A 25,943-nucleotide genomic window follows, 5' to 3' on the forward strand; every position below is an offset into this window, starting at 1 on the left:
CCTTGCTCTGAAAGGTTAAGAAAACTCCCGCACTCCCGTCTCACTCTTGGTTCAACTTTTATTCACACAACGTTTCGGTTCCTCTGACCTTCCTCAAGTTTGACCACAGCCCCTTCCGCTCGTCTTATATAAGTTAAGGGACCGTCAACCAATCACAGCAGCGAAAAAAACGCAAAAATATTTACAATTAGACCCCAATGTACCTGCAAAACTGTGCATAATTCACTTTACATCAGTGTTTTGTGAGTTAAAACATGGACAATGACTAGAAAAATATAAAGATTAATATCAAACTAAAAAGGTAACAACTGTAAACCATAAATTTGACATTTTTTAGCAAAATAAGTGACGGCTCCAAGAGTTTACATGCAGCTCAGAGGCGAACAAATGTGCGTCTTCATCACATCTTTACATTAAACAGTGATTCATCATTTAAGCCTTTTGGGGAAAGTAAAGTAAAGTAAAAATCCAACAGGTTTTGCGTCTGGGCCCCTGAAACGAAGTGAAGACACGTCACGTTTAAGATTATTAAAACAAACACCAACAGTAGAGTCTAGGTCTTGGCGTCTTATTGCGCTTTTGTTTTCACTTAGCGGGTTTTTGGTTTTCGTGTTGTTTTTCCCACAAACACAAAAGCACATGGGCGGGGCAACAGGTGAACTACAAGGGCTGATGCACATTTAATAACGCTCCTAATGGGGAGTTCCTTTCCAGTAGAAGAACGACAGAAATAACAAATCTCGGTGGTTTTATGGCACTGAGCTCATTGCACCTCAGCCTCCGACCCAGCGTCCTCCGACCAGCTCCTCCAACATCTTCACATTCTTTAAACTCTGACAAACATTTTACTCCGCGTCTGTATCTTTAATCCTCCAGACGTCATTCCACATTAAAATTCCGCGTCTCCACATAGACAAACAGGATGTGTCACACTTTTAAACACGCGTCCAAAACCAAATGACTCCCCTTTACCCTTCAAAATAAAGCGTAGCGTCTAACCGCAGCCTGTCGTACATGATGCGTCATAAGCTGCTGCGCAAAGAAGGAAATAACACAGCGTAACGCGCACTGGCCTATCATCAAACAACCGCGTATTGTGATATTTATTTCTGCAGACGTGTGAGTAATGAGACACTTTCAAAACGTGTGGTTTCGATCAGACTTCACACCTTTACACGAAATCTGCAAAGAGCGGAGAGTGAAAAAGAGCTGACAGCACATCGACACAATAGATTTAAGACAAAAGAGGGTTTTTTTTGTAACTTAACATTCAAATTGTGGGTATTTCTGGGGTATTACATTCATAAAGTCGTACGTAATGTTGTTATAGATGCAGTAGATGGTTATATTTTCTTAATCCCAAAGGAAATTCTTGGCTAAACTAACAGAGGTATTGGAAACGCCGAAGCAAAACTCGGTCTCAGTCGTCAGCCGCAAAATAAGACAAAGAAACTGAAGACAGGACAGATTTATATAGCGAGCGTGGAGCAGCAGTAGCGCCGAGAGCCGCCTTTTCCTTCTCGCTGTCACACAGTTTACCCAGCGGCGCCGGGGTCTGTTTGCTTGTTGTTTCACTGTGTCTTCCAATCCGAACTCCATTCCCCCTGCGCTTCACCGTGTGCCCCTTTTTCCATTTTACTCGTCTCTGGACTGGAGAAGGTCAGCTGGAGTGTGCCGGGGCCGTCTGAGGGGCGCTCTCTCACTCACGGAGCGGGAGATAAGCACCCGAAGGTGAAGAGGAGGCGTGTGGGAGAACCAATCAACAGGTGCAGCTCTGACCTTTGAGACAGTGGGCGCTTGTCATGCTTGTCCAGCCTCACAACCTGACCACTCCAGCTGTCTCCTCGCCGCGCTTTGTCTCTGATGCCACAATTGCGGTCGTTAGGGGGGTGCAATCTATGGTTGTTATGGGCTGATTATAGAGCAACTGTGTTTATTTTTCCAACTGAACGCGACAAAATGCAAAATAAATACTAGCCCCTCGTGGTATTTTGTCACGTTTTTTTTTGCGTTTTTGCTGCACGTCAAATTGTCTGTGTTTAAATATCAGTTAAAGCTGCACTGTGGAGCTTTTCCGGTTGTTGTTTTTGCGTTGTCTTTACAGTATCGTTACACAACATGGCATAAAGTGTTTTTATCTTGCATTAAACGTACCTCTAAAATATGTAATGTCAGTGGGCTCTCCTCTCCACAGATCCAACCTGTAACTTAAAATGGTGCTGGTCTCTACGCATCTTTATGTAAATATGTTTAATGTCATACATGTTTCCTGGAGACAAGGAGGTTACATAGTGCTGCTTTAAACTGAGATTTTTTTTTTTTTTTTTTCCATCCATCACATTATGTAAGACTCATTTACGCCACCTACTTTTTACAACCGTTCATTACAAGGGATGTGCAAAAAAATAGAAATATCTATATATATTATTATTATTTATTTTTTTTTTTTTTTTTTTGGGGGGGGGGATTTTTTATTATTTGTATAGTAAAAAAAAACCAACAACAAAATAACAAAAATAAGACTCCCCCATCCCCCCACCTAAAAAAAAAAAAAAAAAAAAAAAAAAAAAGGAAACACCATTCTCAAGCTTATGGTCATATTTATTTTATTTTATTTTATTTTATTTAAAGCCTCCTTACAGCTACTCAGTTTACCTTTTAGTTTACAGTATATTTATGTAAAAAAAACAAAAAAAACCCCAACAAAACTCCTCCACTTATAAATATCGTATCGTTTAATGTAATGATACAGTATCGATATCGTGAGCTGCTGTATCAATGTATTTTTTGTATATTTTATTACATTATTCTGTGACTTTAGAGGAAAGAAACATTTATGCAGAACATTTGACGTTTGATTCACTGTTTTGTTGATTAAAACTGTTTTTTTTCACATTATCTTTGGTTAAAAACCTTTAGTGTCAGTTGTTTTAGTCGATCTGTTGTGATGTTTCAGTCGTTAAACTGTTAAACTGCTCATGTCTCTGTGTAAATGTAAATGTGTCGTATAAACTGTGGATGAATCATATATATCGTATCGTATCGAAAAAGTGCTGCATCAACACATGTATCGTATCGTGGCCTGTGTATCGAGATAATCTTAACGATACCCAGCCTTATTCATCACGTACTGTAGGATTTATAACGTCTAAACGGTAAAAACTCAACTTCATATTGGGCCAAAATTAAAAACGGAGACAAATTCACGGCCCGAACTTAATATTTATTCAAAAATTTACTTTAGTTTTGCGCCAAAACAAAATCTAGAACAACTCGAGCTTGATTTTACAAACATATGACAAATAAAAGACACATCCGTAGTATTTATTTCTTATTTAAATCGGTAAAATAAATTGTGTTTCTCTCCGTAGTGATGAATTCGCTCGAGGTGACTATTAGCTCGGTCGCTAATGTCAACAGAAAAGGAGTAAACGTGCTAGCAAAGCATTCTGGGATTTGTAGTATTAGTGCTGCATGTGCTATAAACCGGCGGACCAGCTCTAACGCACATTTGTTATGACCTCACAGGCCGAATATAATTACACCGCGGGCCGGATTTGACCCTGAGGCCTGCGTTTGACATTTGTGATTTAAGCGTTCGCCGTGTTTTTTCTTTCTACTTTTATTCTAAGAAGCTCTGAACAACGGCCAGTTATTGATCCGACGTATCAAATCCATCTCTCAAAGCAAAAGAAACGCTCAAACAGAAAGTGTAAAGAGCCGCTCTGACCGTGAACCGTATTTACCGCACATAATTTGTCTTTGTGGAGTCGCCGCCCGTAGCGTTCGTATATATAATCCTCGTTTGGATGATTCCCGGTTTGTCCAGAGTTCTAGTCCGTGGTCGTGTCCCGCTGTGAGTCCGTCCCTGCTGTTTACGCCTCGCCCCAGCGTGACTCGTCCTCTTCTGCTCTGTGCAAATTACGGCGAGTTTGTTCAACACCCGAGCGTCGTTTACATAACCCGCGCGACGAGTCAGACGGCGGCAGAGGTGCGGCGCTGTTTGATCTCACAAACGCAAACGGCCGTGAAGCTGAGACGGACAGATACTGGTCAAATATTATAATTGTACTGAAAACTGCCACGTCTTTTATTTATAATGTTAAAAAATAATAATTATGTTGAAAAAAATCGTCTTTTCAAATTTGCAAGTTCAAATGTGAATAGAAACCCACAGGAAATGTTGTTTTTATGATAATTATTATGTATTTTCTGGACGATAAGTGTCACTTTTGTTCATAGTTTGTCCAGGGGTGTGACTTATATGTGAAATTATTCAATTATATAACTGTTAATATCTTACGTTAACAAACCAGACACGTGTTCAGTTCTGTCTGTGCTTCATGGAGCTGAATAAATATAAATGTGTTACGTTAGCGTGATGTACTGATATTCAGCCTGTTGGTCCACATTTTATTATTATTATTAGAACTTGACTTTAAAGAGAAAATGTCTGTTCTTGGTCACTACTTCCTGTTAGCGTCACTACTTCCTGTTAGCGTCTCTACTTCCTGTTAGCGTCTCTACTTCCTGTTAGCGTCACTACTTCCTGTTAGCGTCACTACTTCCTGTCCAATTTTATCTCTATGTTTTAGCAGAATCTCACAAAAATTAATAAATCCTGTTAATAGATACTGTTCTGTATTTTATTCTTATTATTATAACTTGACTTTAAAGATAAAATGTCTGTTCTTTGTCTCGGATTTTGTAAAGTAAATCTCCCCAAAAATGTGACTTATATGTTTTTTTTTATTTTTTATTATGCATTTTTTGACTGGTGCGACTTATATTCAGGAAAATACGGTACTATATCGACTTTTTCTTCGTACAATTGGCAAAACTTTGGTCCGCGGTCATCGGACGTGCGCGCTGTGAGTTTGTCCTACTGTGTCTGGGACACAGTCCTGACTCTTTTTCAGTTTATGACACGATCATTTGATTTTTACAACAATAAACTAGAGACACAACACACAGAGAGGAATCTGTGTCTGCAGCTGCTCTATTACTGTACATTTATATATCAAAACACAATATATAATGTGTATTTGTACATAAAATATATTCAAAATAAGTGGTATGGGTCAAAATAAATATATATTTACAAACCACACACTGCAAACAGTGAACACACACACACACACACACTGGACACTAAAAACACACTGCACATGTGACAGTGTGTGTCATTCTGAGACAGAGGTTGGAGGATCGAGTCCCACTCGGACAAACTTCTGTCATTGTGTCCTTAGGCAAGACACTTCACCCAAGTGGTGTGTGTGTGATGGTTGGTGGTGGTTGGGGGCAGATTGGCATTAGCTAATGCTAATGATTACACATGATACATTTGACCCACAATTAAGTGAATAGCAGAATAAACCACACTCACCGATCAGGAACATCCAGTCCATCAGCACATCAGGTCCTCTGCTCCTCAGTCCATCATGATCTTCACTGCTCCAGGTCCAGATGTCTCTAGTTTAACTTGTACAAACATCCACAGTGTCCTCGGTCTCGTACTTCCTTTGTTTTGTCCATTTCCTCATATTTAAAACGCAAAACTGCCACAAAACAGCGCGTCACAATGTGCCTGAGGGCGAGGGGTTAAACACTTAGCATCACTATAGAGTCTTTACTCCACATCGGCCACATCGGCTAAAACTCTGGTACCGGCCCATGAGGACATGAGGACATGTGGACATGAGGACATGAGGACATGAGGACATGAGGACATGAGGACATGAGGTCATGAGGACATAAGGAGTCTGTCATGTTGAAGTTGTGCAGATCCGTCTGTGAATCACATAATTGTCTGGAGCTCGTCCCGGTCACACTCACTGACTCACACTGAAACATAGAACGGAAATAGAATGAATTGTTGTGTGTTTATTTTATTTTCAATCCCGGTTCGATTGTTTTTGTGCGCAGCGCAGATTTTCTGTGCGTGGATCCGTGTCAGCGGTGCACCAGTGCGCACGCTCAGTTTAGAGGGAGCAGTGGTCAGAATAGTTAGGAGTTATTAGTTTATTAGTTTATTTGCAAAATCAGATATGTTGGTGACACAATTGAAATGTCATAATCTGGTGATGAACTTTTATCCACACTCCTGTTTTTTAAAGTTCTAGATCAGACGCATCAAACGCAAACTCACACTGGGCCTAAATTAAAAACTGAGACAAATTCACCTGATGTTTAACCTTTTTATCTGAAAAAACTCAAGCTCGATATAAAAAACATGAAAATTACATTTGAAATAAAAGACACATCAGGAGTTTGTATTTCTTAATTAAATAAATCAAATAAATTATGTTTGTCTCTGTAAATGTCGAGTTCCTTTTTAAAGTAAATCTTTTTTTTTAGAGCCAACAACAAAATAACACAAATGAATAATTTCATTCAGTGAAAATTCGACTGTTAAACTATTAACAGTCTGTGTTTTGGAGCAGAAAAAGTCCAGAGAAAAACATATTCAAGCTCAATTTGCTACACTCTGATTTACTCTGTGCACCAGCAGACTAGCAAAGCATTCTGGGATTTGTAGTATTAGTGTTGCACATTTGACATGATCTCACGGGCCAAATCTAATCACACCACGGGCCAGATTTGGTCCCCGGGCCTGAGTTTGACACATGTATTTTATATGAACTTTTATACTTGTTTTATCTGTTTTTTTTTTTGTCTGTTTGTATCGTATTTTAAACATGGCGCCTATGAAAAAAGCGACCTCAAGCGCTCTCATTAGGTCCATTGTATAAATAAATATAAATTGTAGTTTCTTGTATGAAAAACAAAAGCAGCACAAATTATAAAACAAACTCGGCCTCATTTATAATTAAACCGTAGGTCGTTTTGTCTGTCGTCTCTCAGAACTTTCCCCGTCGTGATTCCGCTCTCAGTCTTTCTATACATTTCCAGAGCAGCCGTTTAACCTGCAGATCCCCGCGTCTAATAATCACTTTCTGTTTCCATTTGTGCCGCGCTCGTCTCGGCGGACAGAGCCGGGCCATATTCCCGTCACTTTAACGCCGCCGTAATTGCACATTTTACAAAGTCCCCACTGAAAATCATTTCTCATGATAGTCTAATAAATGGGCCTTTTCCCATTTCAAACTCTATATTTTCATTCATTACGCTCCCGCCCTTCACGTCGTCTTGGACCCGAGCTGCAGCCGGCGCGGAGATGACGTTTGAGCGGCTATTTCAGGGCGGCCACTGGTTTATTGATTTCCCCGTCTCTTTTTCTGTCCAATAACGCCCAGTGGAGGTTGTCAGACGCATTGATCGGCGCGTTGTTTGCTCTCGTGTGTTGTCTGTGCGCTTTCAGATACAAGTCACTGGGAATTACACGCGGCGGTTACGTTCTTTGTTCAGAAAAATGTCCAATTTGACAGTTTCTCGTCGCTTGGAACCAACGGGGAAAACGCAACCGGCGACTGAGCGCTCAATCGAACACAGAATACTGTAAATGTAAATACAAATACAAATGCCACGTGTCGTCTGGAGAGTCTCGTGTCAAATACAGTCGTCAAAGCTGCGAGCGATGGATACGTCACGCCGCAGTAAATTCAATAGATATTTTTCACTAAACGGCAAAAAAACCCAACAAAAACAAACATCCGCTATTTGCAAATATCTTTACACTTGAATACGCACACATTTTTGTCCAATCAGGTGCGTTTTTGGATGATTATTCCAGTCTTTTTTTTTTTTTTTTGTCATGTTTTGGATCAGTGTGAGAGGCGGGACTAAGTGGGCGGAGCAAACAGTTCTTGTTCTTCAGTTCTGAATCATGTTTAACGTCTTTAATGTCTGTAATTTATTGGATTTTCCATTTTAAATCTCACAATGTGGTTTTCATCTTTGTGTGTTTTGTTAAATATAAAGTCGTACTGCACTTTCTCTGTGTCTTGGTTCTACTTTATGCTCATTGTTTCCTTTTCGTTGTTGTTTTCTTGGTTTTTTTTCATTATTGATCTGTTTTTTCTTTCTGTTGCAGTTTAGAAAAGCCTCATGTTACTCAGTGTTCGGCTAAATTATTGTCATGGACCTTGAGCTGCATTTGGATTGAATTGAATGAGTTTGTGTTTATATGTGGACATGGATAGTTATATATATATATTTATTCCTTTTTTTTTTCCTTTTTTAACTGAATAGAAAGCTTAAACAAACCATTTAATTCATGTCTTAATGGTAGTCAGGGGTGGGATTTAACACGTTTTCTTCTTCTTGCTCCTTTTCGAGCTTAAATAAGAACAAATTTGTGAAATATTATTTGTGAATTTTTCAAAATAAATGAATAAATGAAGTTAAACATTCTAAACAATAACATCTCCAGAGACTCGGCCTGTCACGATAACAAATCTGGAAGTGCGATATATTGCGATAAACAATAATATTAAAACCAAACGATAAAGCAGAATTATGTCCACAGCTCAAATCTCATCGTAGAACAGAAAAAAATAACCGAAGTTTTACCAATTCTACAAAGAAAAAGTCGATATAGTACCGTTTTTTTCCTGAGTATAAGTCGCACTTTTGGGGAAATTTATTTTACAAAAACTGAGATAGATAAATAAATAACAGACAGATACTAAGAGCAGAAGATTTGAAAGTTTGGGTTAGTCCTGGATCTGAACCCATGACCTCCTGAACAGTCAGTACCTGCCATTTTGAGGACTTTTCACTCTTCAGAAGACATAATACTAACAATATTTCATTTTAAAATGTAGTCCCCTTCTTCTGTCTTTCAGTTTTCTCTTAAAAGTCCCTATGGAAATGCTCAAACTTTAATTCCCGCACGTTTTACCGTCGCATATTTTCATTGAACCTTTTGGATCACGACTCGACTTTCTTCATGAGATTTTGATTTGATCTTTGGCGTCTTTCTCCTCGTGCAAATCCCTGAGCCTGATGCCCGTCTCCCCTGGTTCAAACCTGCAGGGCCTGTTCAGCGTCGTCTCATTCTGGACTCATTTGGGTCCACACCTTCATTCACTTCGGCTCTGTCTTCGGGGCAGCGGGGACGACTGGAGCAGATGAGAAAACCCTTTCAATCCCCTCACAAAATTGAAACACTATGATCGGGCGATGAAGGTTTCGCCAGGTGGTTCAGCAGACGACAGAACGGGTTGAAGCAGATCTCGTAAAGTCGTTTAAAATGGAACGGCTTCTGTCGCCTCTCGGGGCAGTTGTAGCTTTTACATGTTATTACCAATGAGGCGAGAACTTTTGTCAAACCGTGGAAGGCAGAGCGGGGTTTTGTCGTCGTGTTCAGAGTTCTCTTTTCTTCTTTCTGTCAGAGGCTGGACTTATCGGAACATGACGCCAACGAGTGTTTTAGGAAGGAAACGGAGCGATGAAGAAACATGACAAAAGATGAAACGAGACGGTCTCAGGTCCACAGAAGGGAAATGTTTTTGTCCGTAATCTCACGTACTGTTTTTTTATTCAAATGACAACGAATGTAAACAATAATACATGTGTAATTCAGTACTTTTTCATCGCATCACTTTACAAACGACAAGGACGACAACATCGTTTCAGCAGGTAAAGGTTTGGATCAAGTTGTGAGAAATGAAATGAGAACTTTTGCGCATCGTAGACGGAATAAAGAAGCGATTAAGTGAGTGTGACGTCACCCACGGCGTTCAGCTCATCGAGGTTAGAGCAGGTACAGCGGGGACTTTTAAGACGAGTTCCTTGTTTGGAAGTCCGACCACGAGTGTCATAGCAACCAAAGAGCCAATCCGGAGCGAGGCTGTTGAAGATAACGCCCCTTTTCTGCCCGTTAACTTAGCAAAATACACTGCCTGGCCAAAAAAAAAAGTCGCCACCTGGATTTAACTCAGCAAATATGTCGTCTCCTCCTGCAGTTGGTCCGGTCTAGGTTCAGCAGAATGAGGTCAGCTGACACCTGAATATACTGAACGACCAGGTTATTCCATCAGTGGATTTTTGGGCATATTCCGAGACGACAATGACCAGGATTCATCGAGCTCAAATAGTGACAGAGTGGATCAGGAGCATGAGACGTCATTTTCACACATGGATCGTCCACCACAGAGTCCAGACCTTAACCCCAGTGAGAATCTTTGTGCTGGAGAAGCTTTGAGCAGCGTCAGACTCCACCATCATCAATGCGACAGGTGAAACATTAATGCAACACTGGATGGAAATAAATCTGTGACGTTGGAGAAGAGAAATCGAAACAATGACACAGAGAATGTGACGTGATCAAAGATAAAGGAACAAGCAAATATTAGAGTGTGGGACCTTTATTTTTCGTAGCGACTTATACGAACATTTAAGACCAAAATAGACACAGTTTTGGAGTAAAGTGAATTAGAGCCAGAGTCGTGCGCACATGATCACTTCCTGTTTGGAACGTAGCAGTTAGCACGTTAGCTATGTCCATTTATATTTCCAGTCTCTGCTGCACACAAAGCAGGTCACATGTCATCTTTAATGCATTGTTTATTTCACTAAAAACCTAAATGTTGAATCTGTTTTCTTCATGAGGCGACATAAAAATGAGACTTTAAACTCTCCCATCGGACTCTCCCTGCACAAACACAGATAAATAAATAAAAAACAATATAAAATACATGTTTTTGTGCTGTGACGGTGTAAAATTTGACAATCGCCTCCAGCTCACGGAGTCCCCTGTTATTGTTGATCTCCTGAAACAGCCCGGTGAGGCTTTAAAACTGTGTTAGTTATAATGAGTTGCGGGCTCATGATTAGTCATGACCCAAGTGTCTGGTCGTGTTTCCTTCAGAGTTCACCCGTGACTAATCGCCAATTAAAAAGTGCTGTCTGTACACAGCAGCCCACCTGCATATATTACTAGTTAAACATCTAAAAAATGTTCTAATTAAACACATTTTAAGCATCCTGCAAGTTGGGAAAAGTAAAAAAAAAATGTGCGTAGAGCTTTTCTTAAAATTACAAAATATAAACAGGCAGTTGTCTCTTGACCGTGTAAATAAACGTGTATTTAAACGTTATTATCTGTACAGCAGCTCATTATAAACTCATGTTCTACTGCTATTTCAAGAGTTTATTGGTATGTAATATTTATTTAAAAGTGTGATCTGCTAACCCCGTTTGTGCAGTAGGACGAGGGGTTTAGGCGATAAGTAGCACATGTACATAAAGTGTCAACATACAGTACTGTGGATATACACACTAGAGTTAATTAAACACATCTATGTGCCACGGCGTCGCTCCAGCGCCTCATTAACCTTCTCGTCTGATATGTCAGAGGATGTAACCTTTTCACAGATCACTCTCAGATTGCAGCCTCTTTTATGATGCGTTTCCTGCAGATGCATGTGCTGGAGTTAAACTGTCCTCTGTCATTTCCATAAAACTGTGTGGACATATGTGGACTTCTATCTCTGTCTGATTTGAAAGTAGTTCATTATTTTGGTCTTGGCCTGTGGCGAAACCTGTTTTATTAAAACATGCTGGCCTGTTAACTCCGCTTAAGGCTTGTCTGAATAAGAAAGTGCTCTCCTGACGTGACCCCTAAGAGCGTTTTGGATGGATTTTACTTGCAAAATCCAAAGTGGTGATTTAATTATAGCCGCCCTTCATTGTTAGGGATGAAACTGGCAGATTCAGAATGAAGTTTGTCATTTGTAACGATGGAAAGTTCATTTTGACACGACCACGATCTGCGTCCATACTTTTCAACTATTTCTGTTTTATTACTAAGGCTTTTTTAACTACGATTTTGCCGATACGATACATATGTCGATACACGGGCCACGATACGATACAGATCTTTTTTTCAATGCGATATATTTCAAACTGATTCGATGAGATTTAGTGACACACACAGACTTTCATGACCCTGATCAGCCACATTTTCACAAAAATAAACATAAATGTCGCGTTTATCATCTGTTTACTGAAGATAAATGAACATAAAGTGCGTTTTTCTAACTAGAAGCACACATCTGACTGCTCCACTGATCTGATTCATCCACAGTTTATACGAGCTCCACATTTACATTTACACAGAGACATGAGCAGTTTAACAGTTTAACGACTGAAACATCACAACAGATCGACTAAAACAACTGTGACACTAAAGGTTTTTAACCAAAGATAATGTGAAAAAAAACAGTTTTAATCAACAAAACAGTGAATCAAACGTCAAATGTTCTGCATAAATGTTTCTTTCCTCTAAACAAGTCACAGAATAATGTGATAAAATATACAAAAAATACATCGATACAGCAGCTCACGATATCGATACTGTATCATTACATTAAACGATACGATATTTTATTCGTTGCACTGGTCAGTTTCACCAAAATGGACTTCGTTTAGCACTTTGCTCATTGATTCAACAGAAATCTGCAATGTTTTTCAGTCCTTCATGATATTTTTTCAGTCCTTTATGGTATTTTTTCAGTCCTTTATGATATTTTTTCAGTCCTTTATAGTATTTTTTCAGTCCTTTGATATTTTTTCAGTCCTTTATGATATTTTTTCAGTCCTTTATGATATTTTTTCAGCCCTTTATGATATTTTTTCAGTCCTTTATGATATTTTTTCCGTCCTTTGATATTTTTTCAGTCCTTTATATTTTTTCAGTCCTTTATATTTTTTCAGTCCTTTATGATATTTTTTCAGTCCTTTATGATATTTTTTCAGTCCTTTATGATATTTTTCAGTCCTTTATGGTATTTTTCAGTCCTTTATGGTATTTTTTCAGTCCTTTATGATATTTTTTCAGTCCTTTATGATATTTTTTCAGTCCTTTATGATATTTTTTCAGTCCTTTATGGTATTTTCCCCCTTTTTTTCCCCATATCGATCCAAACAGACCACACGTGAAGTTGACTGACACATCCACCTGTCAATCACACACATCTGAGCTCGGGGAGACTTAACGACGAGACTCACCGCGCAATAAAACACACCAGTTCAGTGCATGAATGTGTAATAAATGCAGCGTTTGAATGTTTTTTCAGTCAATCTCTTCATATAAAATGTGAAACGTAAAAACAGAACGACACATTTCTCTGACGGAGCCTGAGGAAATTCTGTAAGATTGAGTTTTTTTTACATCTAACAGTGAAGTCGAGGTGCTCGGAGATCAAATCAACAATCAATTTTCCTCATGAAATTCACAGTATTTTCCATAATGTGTTTAACTTCGGGGAAAGAATCTGATTATGCGTCTTCATATACACAATTTCATCTTGACAGCTTTTATGTTTATTATTGACAAAGATTCTTATTATTGGGGGGAAAAAGCCTTGGGTAATTCGTGGAAATGCTGCGGTTGTGTGCGTAGCGGCGGCGTACGGGTCTTCATTTGTTAAACCCGTGACGTCTTTGGTCATAATGGTAAATCTATGTGCGCCGGGCCTATAGCTCAAGGACGTTCGGCGCTCTCCTATAGCCTCGTTTTTGTCTTCTCGATCAATACTTTGCCATTTTAGCTCGGTGGAACCAGACTGGCCCCTCTCCACAACTCAACACCTGTCCCTGAAACTGCACTGATCTGTCACGACCCTTCTCCATCCAAATCACCGCCTGCAGAAGAAGCGGCGGCGCGGAGACATTGTGCCATTTATAACCGCCCTCGCTCCGTCGTCGCTCCGTTCGCTCCCTCTCCCTTTTCCCCGTGGGGACCTGCGGCGAGGTGTGGGGAAGTTGAAAGGTTACGCCCGTCTAGAGATCACACGGGATTGAGATTTTTAGGGATTCAGACTCAGCAGGAAATGAAAGCGGCTCCGTCTTTTGAGTCGTTCATCAAAAAGAGAGCGCGACAGAATGAAAGATTTCAGGTCACAACTTCCTCTAACTTTTCTAGGGTCGTTTTAACTTTAAGTGTGAGGATGTGGTGCCGAACCGCGCGTGAACGTGTCGCCGGTTTATTGTCGGAGGCTCAAGTGACGAGTGAATCCGGTTCTTTCAATATCAGGATGAAGAAGTCGGGCTGAGGAAGAGGAGGACGCTGGAAGTTTAACTGACTCCACAAAGAAGCTTCAATTTTAGGAGATTTTGATGCTGTGTTTAAAGTGTTACTCAGGGATTTCTGCAGCTACATTTGCTTGATTAAAAAAATATATATAAATAAATAAAAATAACTTTCAATTTGTCAATCAAGAAAATAGTTCAATCATTTATTATTTTTTTTATAAGCCCAATTTAAAAAAAAAGTAATTATTATTTAAAGGTGCTGTTGGTGAAGCATCATTTATTTATTTATTTAACGTGTTACTTGGGGATTTCTGCAGCTGCATTAGTTTGATTAAAAAAATATATAATATAATTTGAAAATGAAGAAATCAATCTTTTTTTATTTTTTTTTTATAAGCCCAAATAATAATACTAATTTAAAAAAGGAATTATTGTTTAAAGGTGCTGTTGGTGAAGGGTCATTTATTTATTTATTCATTTATTTATTTATTTACTTATTTATTACGTATTACTTGGGGACTTCTGCAGCTACATTTGCTTGATTAAAATAATAATAATAATAAATACAAATAAAAATAACTCTTAAAATTTAAAAATGAAGATTCATCAATCATATTTATTTATTTATTTATTTTTTTACCCAAAAAATTCATAAATAAAAAAAAAATGGTTTAAAGATTTTGTTGTTGTTTCCATCCATCCATCCATCCATTTTCTTCCGCTTATCCGGGGCCGGGTCGCGGGGGCAGCAGTCTAAGCAGGGACTCCCAGACTTCCCTCACCCCGGACACGTCCTCCAGCTCCTCCGGTGGGACCCCAAGGCGTTCCCAGGCCAGCCGAGAGACATAGTCCCTCCAGCGTATCCTGGGTCTTCCCCGGGGCCTCCTCCCGGTGGGACATGCCCAGAACACCTCCCTAGGGAGGCGTCCAGGAGGCATCCTGAGCAGATGCCCGAGCCACCTCAGCTGGTTCCTCTCAACGTGTAGGAGCAGCGGCTCTACTCCGAGCTCCTCCCGTGTGACCGAGCTCCTCACCCTATCCCTAAGGGTGCGCCCGGCCACTCTGCGGAGGAAACCCATTTCAGCCGCTTGTATCCGCGATCTTGTCCTTTCGGTCATTACCCAAAGCTCATGACCATAGGTGAGGGTAGGAACGTAGATTGACCGGTAAATCGAGAGCTTCGCCTTCCGGCTCAGCTCCTTCTTTACCACAACGGACCGATACAGCGACCGCATCACTGCAGACGCTGCACCGATCCGCCTGTCAATCTCCCGCTCCATCCTTCCCTCACTCGTGAACAAGACCCCGAGATACTTGAACTCCTCCACTTGGGGCAGAGACTCACCACCCACCCGGAGAGAGCAAACCACCTTTTTCCGGTCGAGAACCATGGCCTCGGATTTGGAGGAGCTGATTCTCATCCCAGCCGCTTCACACTCGGCTGCAAACCGCCCCAGTGCCTGCTGCAGGTCCTGGCTTGAAGAAGCCATCAGGACAACATCATCTGCAAACAGCAGAGATGAAATCCTGTGGTTCCCAAACCAGACCCCCTCCGGCCCCTGGCTGCGCCTAGAAATTCTGTCCATAAATATAATGAACAGAACCGGTGACAAAGGGCAGCCCTGGCGGAGTCCAACATGCACTGGGAACAGGTCTGACTTACTGCCGGCAATGCGAACACAGCTCCTGCTCCGGTCATACAGGGACCGGACAGCCCTTAGCAAAGAGCCCCGGACCCCATACTCCCAGAGCACCCCCCAAAGGACACCACGAGGGACACGGTCGAATGCCTTCTCCAGATCCACAAAACACATGTGGACTGGTTGGGCATACTCCCATGAGCCCTCGAGGACCCGATGGAGAGTATAGAGCTGGTCCAGTGTTCCACGACCAGGACGAAAACCACACTGCTCCTCCTGAATCCGAGGTTCGACTATCGGTCGGATTCTCCTCTCCAGTACCCTGGAATAGACCTTACCGGGAAGGCTGAGGAGTGTGATTCCCCTGTAATTGGAACACACCCTCCGGTCCCCCTTCTTATACAGAGGGACCACCACCCCGGTCTGCCATTCCACAGGTACTGTCCCCGACCGCCACGCGATGTTGCAGAGACGTGTCAGCCAAGACAGTCCCACAACATCCAGAGACTTGAGGTACTCAGGACGGATCTCATCCACCCCCGGAGCCTTGCCACCGAGGAGCTTGCCAACCACCTCAGTGACTTCAGCCAGGGTGATGGACGAGTCCGCCTCTGGGTCCCCAGTTTCTGCTTCCTCCTCGGAAGACGTGACAGTGGGATTGAGGAGATCCTCAAAGTATTCCTTCCACCGCCCGACAACATCCCCAGTGGAGGTCAGCAGCTCTCCACCCGCACTGTAAACAGTGTTGGTGAAGCACTGCTTTCCCCTCCTGAGGCGTCGGACGGTTTGCCAGAATCTCTTTGAGGCCGTCCGATAGTCCTCCTCCATGGCCTCCCCGAACTCCTCCCAACCCCGAGTTTTTGCCTCTGTGACTGCCCGAGCCGCGGCACGCTTGGCCTGCCGGTACTCATCAGCTGCCTCAGGAGTCCCACGTGCCAACAAGGCTCGATAGGAGTCCTTCTTCAGCTTGACGGCATCCCTTACTTCCGGTGTCCACCACCGGGTTCGGGGATTGCCGCCGCGACAAGCACCACAGACCTTACGACCACAGCTACGAGCAGCCGCATCAACAATAGAGGTGGAGAACATGGCCCACTCGGAGTCCATGTCTCCAACCTCCCCCGGGATCAGGGAGAAGCTCTCCCGGAGGTGGGAGTTGAAGACCCCCCTGACAGAGGGCTCCGCCAGACGTTCCCAGCAGACCCTCACAATACGCTTGGGCCTGCCAGGTCTGTCCGGCTTCCTCCTCCGCCAGCGGATCCAACTCACCACCAGGTGGTGATCAGTTGACAGCTCAGCCCCTCTCTTCACCCGAGTGTCCAAGACACGCGGTCGGAGGTCAGATGACACGACAACAAAGTCGATCATCGACCTCCGACCTAGAGTGTCCTGGTGCCACGTGCACCGATGGACACCCTTGTGCTCGAACATGGTGTTTGTTATGGACAAGCTGTGGCTAGCACAGAAGTCCAATAACAAAACACCGCTCGGGTTCAGATCGGGGAGGCCGTTCCTCCCAATCACGCCCCTCCAAGTGTCACTGTCGTTACCCACATGGGCGTTGAAGTCCCCCAGGAGAACAACGGAGTCCCCGGTTGGTGCACTGTCTAGTACCCCTCCCAGGGACTCCAAGAAGGCCGGGTACTCTGCACTGCTGTTTGGCCCGTAGGCCGACACAACAGTGAGAGACCTGTCCCCGACCCGAAGGCGCAGGGACGCGACCCTCTCGTTCACCGGAGTGAACCCCAACACGCAGCGGCTGAGCTGTGGGGCAATGAGCAAGCCCACACCAGCTCGCCGCCGCTCCCCGCGGGCAACGCCAGAGAAATGGAGAGTCCAACCCCTCTCAAGAAGATGGGTTCCAAAGCCCAAGCTGTGGGTGGAGGCGAGGCCGACTATATCTAGCCGGTAACGCTCAACCTCCCGCACAAGCTCAGGCTCCTTCCCCCCCAGCGAGGTGACATTCCATGTCCCCAGAGCTAGTCTCCATGTCCGGAGATCCGGTCGTCGAGGTCCCCGCCTTCGACTGCTACCCGGATCTCTCCGCACCCGCCCCTCATGGCTCCTCCCGCAGGTGGTGGGTCCACGGGAGGATTGTTGTTTCCATGGAGATGTTTATTTATTTATTTATTCATTCATTATTTTATTTATTTTTTATTTATTTATTTTATTATATTTTATTTTATGACACTATGGCATTAGACAGATCTGTCTCAATGCAGTGACACTACCAGCCCAAATGTACAGATTTACACAGATATACATGTTTTATACCGTGTTTTATACCACGTGGAATATTCCAGGGAACACGGCACAGTGTGGGCAAAAGCTCCTACAGTATTTACACAAACACTGATTAATAAACAGCATCTGCATGAATGAAAACGCAGATTAAACCGTCCAGTGTCTCCCAAAACTCCAGTTAACTCTGTCCATGTCGTCTCCTCCTGGGCCACATAAATCCACATAATCCTATAATAAAATAATGAAAATCGGTCTACGAAGACGCCATCCACTGATATATCTCCTCCTCCTCGCCCGGCTCTCCTCCTCCTCGTCTGGTCTCCTGGCCGATTTCTTATGTTGTCTGATTTTTCCTGTTGTGTCTGATTTTTCTTGTTGTGTCTGATTCTTCCTGTTGTTTTGTTTTTTGTGTCTTGGCGGCACGGTGACTGAGTGCCATCACTCATGTCTCACAGCAAGAAGGTTGGTTCGATCCCCGGGTCACCACGCCTTTCTGTGTGGAGTTTTTCATGTTTCTCCCCGTGTCTGGATGGGTTTCCTCCGGGTACTCCGGTTTCCCCCATCAACCAAAACATGAACGCCCTTCGAGACAACTGTTGTTGTGATTTTGGGCGTTACAAAAATAAATGAATTGAATTGAATTGAATTGAATATCAACAAAACCACTAAAAAACTCAGAGAACTCCCATCAGAACTTGACATTTCTGACTCTAAAACCACAGCCTGTTATTATTTTCGTGCCATCTCTGCGTCGCACCTCGTCTGTTTGAGTAAACGAGCCCTTGAACTTATCGACAAACGTGTTCAGCTTTACCCTAAACACAAACACGATCCTGTGATTGTGTAAAAAAACACGTTCAAACCGGTTCTTTCCTCGTACGCGCTGCTGATGACGACTGTGAGGCTGAAGTCACACACAGGATTATTAACATTTGTAGAAAATATCATTAAGCGCTAATTCCATTTCTGTGAAGACGATGATGCAATTTATGTTTTTTTGTGGTTTTTTTTGTTACAATTGGCACCGTTCTTTTAAATTGCGTTCATTGTTCCACCTTGCTAATGTGTATAATCCAGTGGCGTCCTCATTAGCGGGATACGGTTGGATTCTTTACCCATTTAGCACCTATTGAAGCGCTAATGTCTCTTGGATGTATTTTTCTACTCACGCGTATTGTATTTTCTAATCATGTTTTTTCTCTTTTTTCTTTTCTTTCTTCACGTGTCTTGGGAACATGACGTTTTCCCGTGCGTCTCGTTGGACCTTTCACGCTCTACAACGCCCCCGACAACAGGTAAGAGAGTCTCCGTCTTATTCATCGATAACGTTTGAAGTTTTCGTTTTGTTTCGTTGCAAATTATTCTCTTAAAATGCTTCTGGTTTTGTCATTTTTATGCGATTGTGGCATTTTGCTAATCAGAAAATCACTGACGTAGCTTTAGCTGTGTTGAAATAGCTCACAAAACGCACAAAAATCCACTTCGTCAGTTGTTTTCCAGTTGTTACAGTGATTTAAAGCTGCATTGCGTAACTTTCTTGCAGGAGTTGTTGTTTTTGCCTGGTGTGTTACAGTACGACATTAAACATATATATTTTACATTTATTCAATTTTAATTTATCCAAAATGCCTTTAAACACATGCATTTTTATTGAGAGCTGGGTCGCCTCTCCACAGATCCGACCTGTAACTTGCCCTGGTCCTGTAACCATGGAGATAGATAAGTTTAATGCCTTACTTTGAAACATTCTTAGCTAAGGAATAAGTTTAACTTGACTGGACGTTACGACATTCTCCAAAAAAATTCCTTTAAAAATAGAAAGTTATCTTCATTTTTCGATGCGTTTTGGAGAAATTCGTAGCATCTCCATGGAGACGAGCGGTTGGCAGAGCCTCAGCCTGTAATGTTCCACAGTGCAGCTTTAAATGGATGCAAAGGTGCAGGTTGGAGCATGTTATTTGAAAGAATGATGAGTCCAGAGCTGTCGTGTCCTCCGTGCTGAGACGTCTAAGACACTTGGTTTGATAAGGACAATGCAGACACGATGTAATGAGCGGAGCGGACAGGTGAACGCAGGTGAAGACAGGTGAAGACAGGTGGACACAGGTGAAGACAGGTGAAGACAGGTGAGCACAGGTGAAGACAGTTGAAGACAGGTGAATACAGGTGAACACAGTCGGACACAGGTGGACACAGGTGAAGACAGTCGGACACAGGTGAAGACAGTCGGACACAGGTGAAGACAGGTGGACACAGGTGAAGACAGGTGGACACAGGTGAAGACAGGTGGACACAGGTGAAGACATTTGAAGACAGGTGAACGCAGGTGAATACGGGTAGACACAGGTGGACACAGGTGAGCGCAGGTGAAGACATTTGAAGACATCACAGGTGAAGACGGGTGAACACAGTTGGATGCAGATGGACACAGGTGAGCGCAGGTGAAGACAGGTGAGCGCAGGTGGACATGGTGGACATAGGTGAATACAGGTGAATACATTTGAAGACAGGTGAGCATAGGTGAACACAGGTGGACACAGTCGGACACAGGTGAACACAGGTGAAGACAGGTGAGCACAGGTGGACACAGGTGGACACAGGTGAAGACATTGGCTTTGACACACTCCGTGACATTGTGTTATAAGTACATTGCATTAAAACGGGGCCCAGTGACACGTGACCTGAGGTGAACTCAACAAATGTGTAAGACGTGAGGATCACAGCCGATGGACGTCACTAAATACATTTATGTTGAGATAAAACTGCTAGTACCAGTGCAATAGTTTACATCAGTGCTTCTCAAATAGTGGTGCGTATGACCCGGGGGAACGTGCTTTTGTTTTGCCGTACTAGTATAAAGTGTAATTGCACCTCCACTGCAGTAGGTGGCAGTAACAACTGAGAAGAAATTGGTTTATATGGACTTAAAAGGACAAGAACTGAAAATGATACACGTCTAAGAGACCGTAGAAATAATGGAGAAAAATAAAACGAGTTGTCCGTCTTGTTGCCGCTTACACGCTTTAAACACCATCTCCTTTAATGCCTCCTAAAGATGCACTGTGTAACTTTTCGGGTGAAGGGTCTATCTCCTGTTTGATTCTATGTACATTTTATTGCTGCACCTGGACCTGCACCTTTCCACACGGCGTTTAACTTATCATTTCCAAAGAAACTAACACGCTGAGGCCAGGACAATGACAGTTACAGGTCAGATCTGTGGATAAGTGACCCCCCTCACTGTAAGAATGAAAGTTTGTTTGATTTTTTTAGCAGTAAAGACGCTTGTAATCAGATTTAATGCTTGTGGAACATTCTTGTCAAAGCAGTAACGCTGTATCTGGACCATCCTAGGTGAAAAAAGAACATAGTTTGCCTTAAAAAATATTGGCTTTTGTTACATTTTTGTCACATTTTTGTCACATTTTGTCACATTTAACACTCTCTGGAATCTTTCACCAAAGCCTGGACCTTATAAAACCTGAAAGTGTCGCCCCACATCCCCCGTCTGCTCCTTCAGAAGTAACTGCGGACTCTAACAAGACACCAAAACTCCTTATCTCCACAGAACCAATCGTACAAAAGTTTGGGAACACTGGGAGAGATTAGGAGATGTCCGTCACCACCGTTTGCTGTTGTAATTTCCCCCGGCCGATCCTTTTCAGTTAGAAAAAGTAGCTCTCGTGTTTAATGGGAGGAAGTGCAGATGACCTTTGGAGCGGCGGTCGGACACGATGCAGTTACACAGTCAGCTTTTGTTCTGTAGCAGTCAAACAATTAAAAGTCTGCGAGTAAGACAAAGATAAAGCACAATGGAGGCGAAATGAATGAGCGCGGTGAGAGTCAAAGTGTTTAAAGGTCAAAGAGAAGTGCTGATGAATGGCACGTGCTGGACATGACTAATGAGGCTAATGTTCAAACGACAAGAAAACCAACGATTTTAGACAATTAGAGAACGGAACAACGCAGACGCTCCCTTACTGATCGGAGCGGATTAGGACGCACGTCTAGAAAAGAGTCAAACGGAAACGGAAATAGAGGAAGAATTATACAAAACACACATTTCATTAAAACAGAGCGGGAAGAAGTACTCGATTCTGTTAGTAAACATGTTAAAGTACCTGTTTAAAAATGTAGTTATACTGGAAGAAGTACTCGATTCTGTTAGTAAACATGTTAAAGTACCTGTTTGAAAATGTAGTTATACTGGAAGAAGTACTCGATTCTGTTAAGTTAAATACTCAAGTGAAAGTAAAAGTACCACATGAAAAGTAAAAGTATTAAAGTGCTTGTTTAAAAATGTAGTTATAATGTATTTATTTATGCATTCATGTATTTATTACTATTATTATTATGAGTAGTAGTAGTAGTAGTAGTAGTATTTGTTTGTTCTATATTTCAAAAACATAATGAAAAGAGTAAAATAAGTTATATATTTTTCGCACAGATAAAGTTTTGAGCTGAGATTTATTCAACAAAAACAACTGAATCATTTTTTTTCTCTTTTTATTTGTATTTTCTGTTTATATTTTTGTTTTGCTCAAATTATGAGAGCGTTAAAATAAACCTCAGCCTTTTCAGCAGGTCTCACAGAATAAAAAAAATACTTTTACTTTTTAGTCTTTTTAAAAAAAGTATTGGAGTAGAAAGTACAGATCCTGCTCTCAAATGTACTGAAGTAAAAGTAAAATGTACTTAAGTAAAGTACAGATATCTAAAGTGTTCACTTACTTTACTTTTACTTCATTAAAGGTTTTGGGTTTGCTTGTCTTTACGGAGTTATTGCTTTGCCAAGAATGTTCCACAGCATGATATTAATACTATCTCCATGGAAACGAGCAGGTCAGATCTGTGGAGAGGTGAACCTGGTTGAGTAAAATGCAGGTTTTCAAGTTGTTTTGTCAACACCGCTGTAACTACACTCACCTAAAGGATCATTAGGACCTGTTCAATTTCTCCTTAATGCAATTATCTAATCAACCAATCACAGGGCAGTTCAGTGCATTTAGGGGTGTGGTCCTGGTCAATCTCCTGAACTCCAAACTGAATGTCAGAATGGGAAAGAAAGGTGATTTAAGCAATTTTGAGCGTGGCCTGGTTGTTGGTCTGAGTATTTCACAATCTGCTCAGTTACTGAGATTTTCACGCACAACCATTTCTAGGGTTTACAAAGAATGATGTGAAAAGGGAAAAACATCCAGTATGTGGCAGTCCTGTGGGCGAAAATACCTTGTTGATGCTAGAGGTCAGAGGAGAATGGGCCGAATGATTCAAGCTGATAGAAGAGCAACGTTGACTGAAATAACAGCAGAAGACCACCACCACTCATCTCCACTACAAATAGGAAAAAGAGGCTACAATTTGCACGAGCTCACCAAAATTGGACAGTTGAAGACTGGAAAAATGTCGCCTGGTCTGACGAGTCTGGATTTCTGTTGAGACATTCAAATGGTAGAGTCAGAATTTGGCATAAACAGAATGAAAACATGGATCCATCATGCCTTGTTACCACTGTGCAGGTGGTGGTGGTGGTGTAATGGTGTGGGGGATGTTTTCTTGGCACACTTTAGGTCCCTTAGTGCCACTTGGGCATCGTTTAAATGCCACGGGTGACCTGAACATTGTTTCTGACCATGTCCATCCCTTCATGACCACCATGTGCCGTCCTCCTCCTCTACGTCCAGCAGGATAATGCACCATGTCATAAAGATCCAATCGTTTTAAATTGGTTTCTTGAACATGACGATGAGTTCACTGTACTACAATGGCCCCCACAGTCACCAGATCTATCAATATGGACCAACATTTGTAAAGAATCATTGTTGAATCAAAGCCACGTAGAATTAAGGCAGTTCTGAAGGTCAAAGGTCAAACACCGTGTTAGTCTGGTGTTCATAATAATCCTTCAGGTGAGTGTTTATAAGTGCATGATGGATGTTGAGCGCCAGAGTGTGGATCATGTGTTGAGCGTTTACCCACTGATCTGAAGGTTTGCGGTTTGATTCCCGCTCTAGACGTAAACATCGTTGTGTTCTGGAGCAAGACGCTTAACCCACCTCAGTGTCTGCGTACACCGATGTATGAAAGATCGATTTGATTTGAGCTTCGAAGATGAAAAAGTGACGTATAAAAATGTGACCACTGACCATTTACCGCCACGGAGACGAGCGGGAAGCCAGGAAAAAGTTACGCAGTGCATCTTTAAGTCACAAAGAACCTTAAAAGCCTCGTTTTTTGTTAAGACTCTGAACAGGTGACTCATGATTTATCAGAGCTTTGTGTTCGACTTTTTGACAGGACTAAAAACACAGTAATTAACCGATGAGCGATATTATTCTGCAGCTGGTGGATTTGCGAGTTCTTTGCGCCTAGACCAACTTTAAACCGACTTTTTTGGCTTTTTCCGTGTTGCTTTTTGGCGCTCTAAACTATTACACACTGTACGCTTTGCTGTGCTGTGATATTTGAAGCCTGGCTGTTGCACTAGTCATGAATGAAATTGAAAACCTAAAAGAGGAAATAATAAATGCTTCGAGTATCGTGTCCGTGCTAGTGTTTGATAGCTCCTGATCGGGTTTAGCTTTAGCATCGGACGCTTCGGTTTGACTTGCGAGCGTTTGACGAGTGTCGCGCTAAAGCTAAACAGAACGGTGAGGTTTTTTTTCTTTTTCCAGAGTTCTGTTTTGAGCGTGACGCCGTTTCCTTACGCCGAGCAAAGCTGTCCGTTCTCCAGCTTCAGCGGTTTATATCACCCCCTGTATACGCCCCCTACTGGCCCTGATTAGAACTGTAAGTGTCACAGAGGCACTTTGGTATAAATAGAGTAAATCAAGTGCTTTTTTTGGGGGTTTTTTTGTTACTCCTGAGCGAAACTTGAAAAAAATCATTGGCAAAGTTCCTGGGCGAGCGGTGAATAATAATATATCATCATGTGTAATCTGGAAATAACTGAGATTAACGCTAAATTCAAGGTTCGCTGGGCTTTATCGCCGCTTTTGTAACGCTGTAAATGTAATAATCACACAGTCCGTCGTCCTGTAACGGCGCAGAGACACGGGAAACCTTGCATTTGTGACATTGACTTTGTATTATGTATTATTTATCATATATTTAAATTATAAATACACGTGTGCCTGAGCGAGATGGTGCGTATAGAGCACTTTGATGAACACTGTACATGAATGCAGCCATTTATTTGCAGTTTTTCATAATAAAATCTCAAACGTTCTTACATTTACACAGACTCACAGCTGCAACGCCAAAGCTCAAGGGACAGTTTGAATATTTATACAAGGATAACCTGCAGGATAAGGATAATACAGTCAAACAACAATACCAACAACAACTTAATTATTTATACATTAGGATAAAGTCTAGGATTGACGGCGCTGCCTTCCAACCAGAAGATAACAGGTTAAAATTGTGTTGTTTTTGTTGACCACTCTCTGGGTAAAATGCTAATTCCATTCTGCAGGTTGCAACGAAAATATGTTGTTTTTGAATATGAAATCTGGAAATACTAATGCGTTTTGGAGTTTAAATGGTTAGAAAGCAGATTGAGATGTTTGTAGATGGAGATGGAGACGTGAACGAGCTCCAGAACGATGATGAAGTCCAAAATAAAACCGAAATAAAAGACTAGCACTGATATTTTTAAGCGTTTTTCCACCTTCAAGGCTCAAATCGCTTTATATCAAGGATTCACACACACATGAGGGTTAAATGTCTTGCCCAAGGACACAACTCACCTGCAGGAGTTAGAATCGCACCTTCAACCTGTGGGTCAGTGAATCTGTGGTCGTTTCTGCGTAAACTCTGCACGTTGAAGGAGCAGCACTTGATTCGGAAACGTCCAAAAAAACTCCCACGTTTCGTCTCACTCAATGAATCTGCTCTTGATTTTTACGTCAAGACTGGGATTCGAACCGCCAACCTCCAGATCCGCAGGCAAACACACGAACTGAGCTACTGCCGAACAGATTAATCGATACGAATCAATACTTAAACACACATCCTTTTAGCGCGGATACAAAAATATACATCACCAAACGACGGGATTGAACATTCGTTAATTTTCGAACAGACTTGATCCAGACTCGACCTGTTTTAAACCACTTC

General features: G+C 42.0%; 1 protein-coding gene across 1 annotated transcript in view; it reads left to right on the forward strand.

Moving 5' to 3' along the window:
- The window catches only part of lsamp (limbic system associated membrane protein), a 365,491-nt gene that overhangs the window by 102,462 nt on the left and 237,086 nt on the right, over window positions 1-25,943 (forward strand). The gene's annotated exons all lie outside the window — the stretch shown is intronic.

The sequence above is a fragment of the Periophthalmus magnuspinnatus genome, chromosome 13, assembly GCF_009829125.3.
Source record: "Periophthalmus magnuspinnatus isolate fPerMag1 chromosome 13, fPerMag1.2.pri, whole genome shotgun sequence".
Classification (NCBI taxonomy): domain Eukaryota; kingdom Metazoa; phylum Chordata; class Actinopteri; order Gobiiformes; family Gobiidae; genus Periophthalmus; species Periophthalmus magnuspinnatus.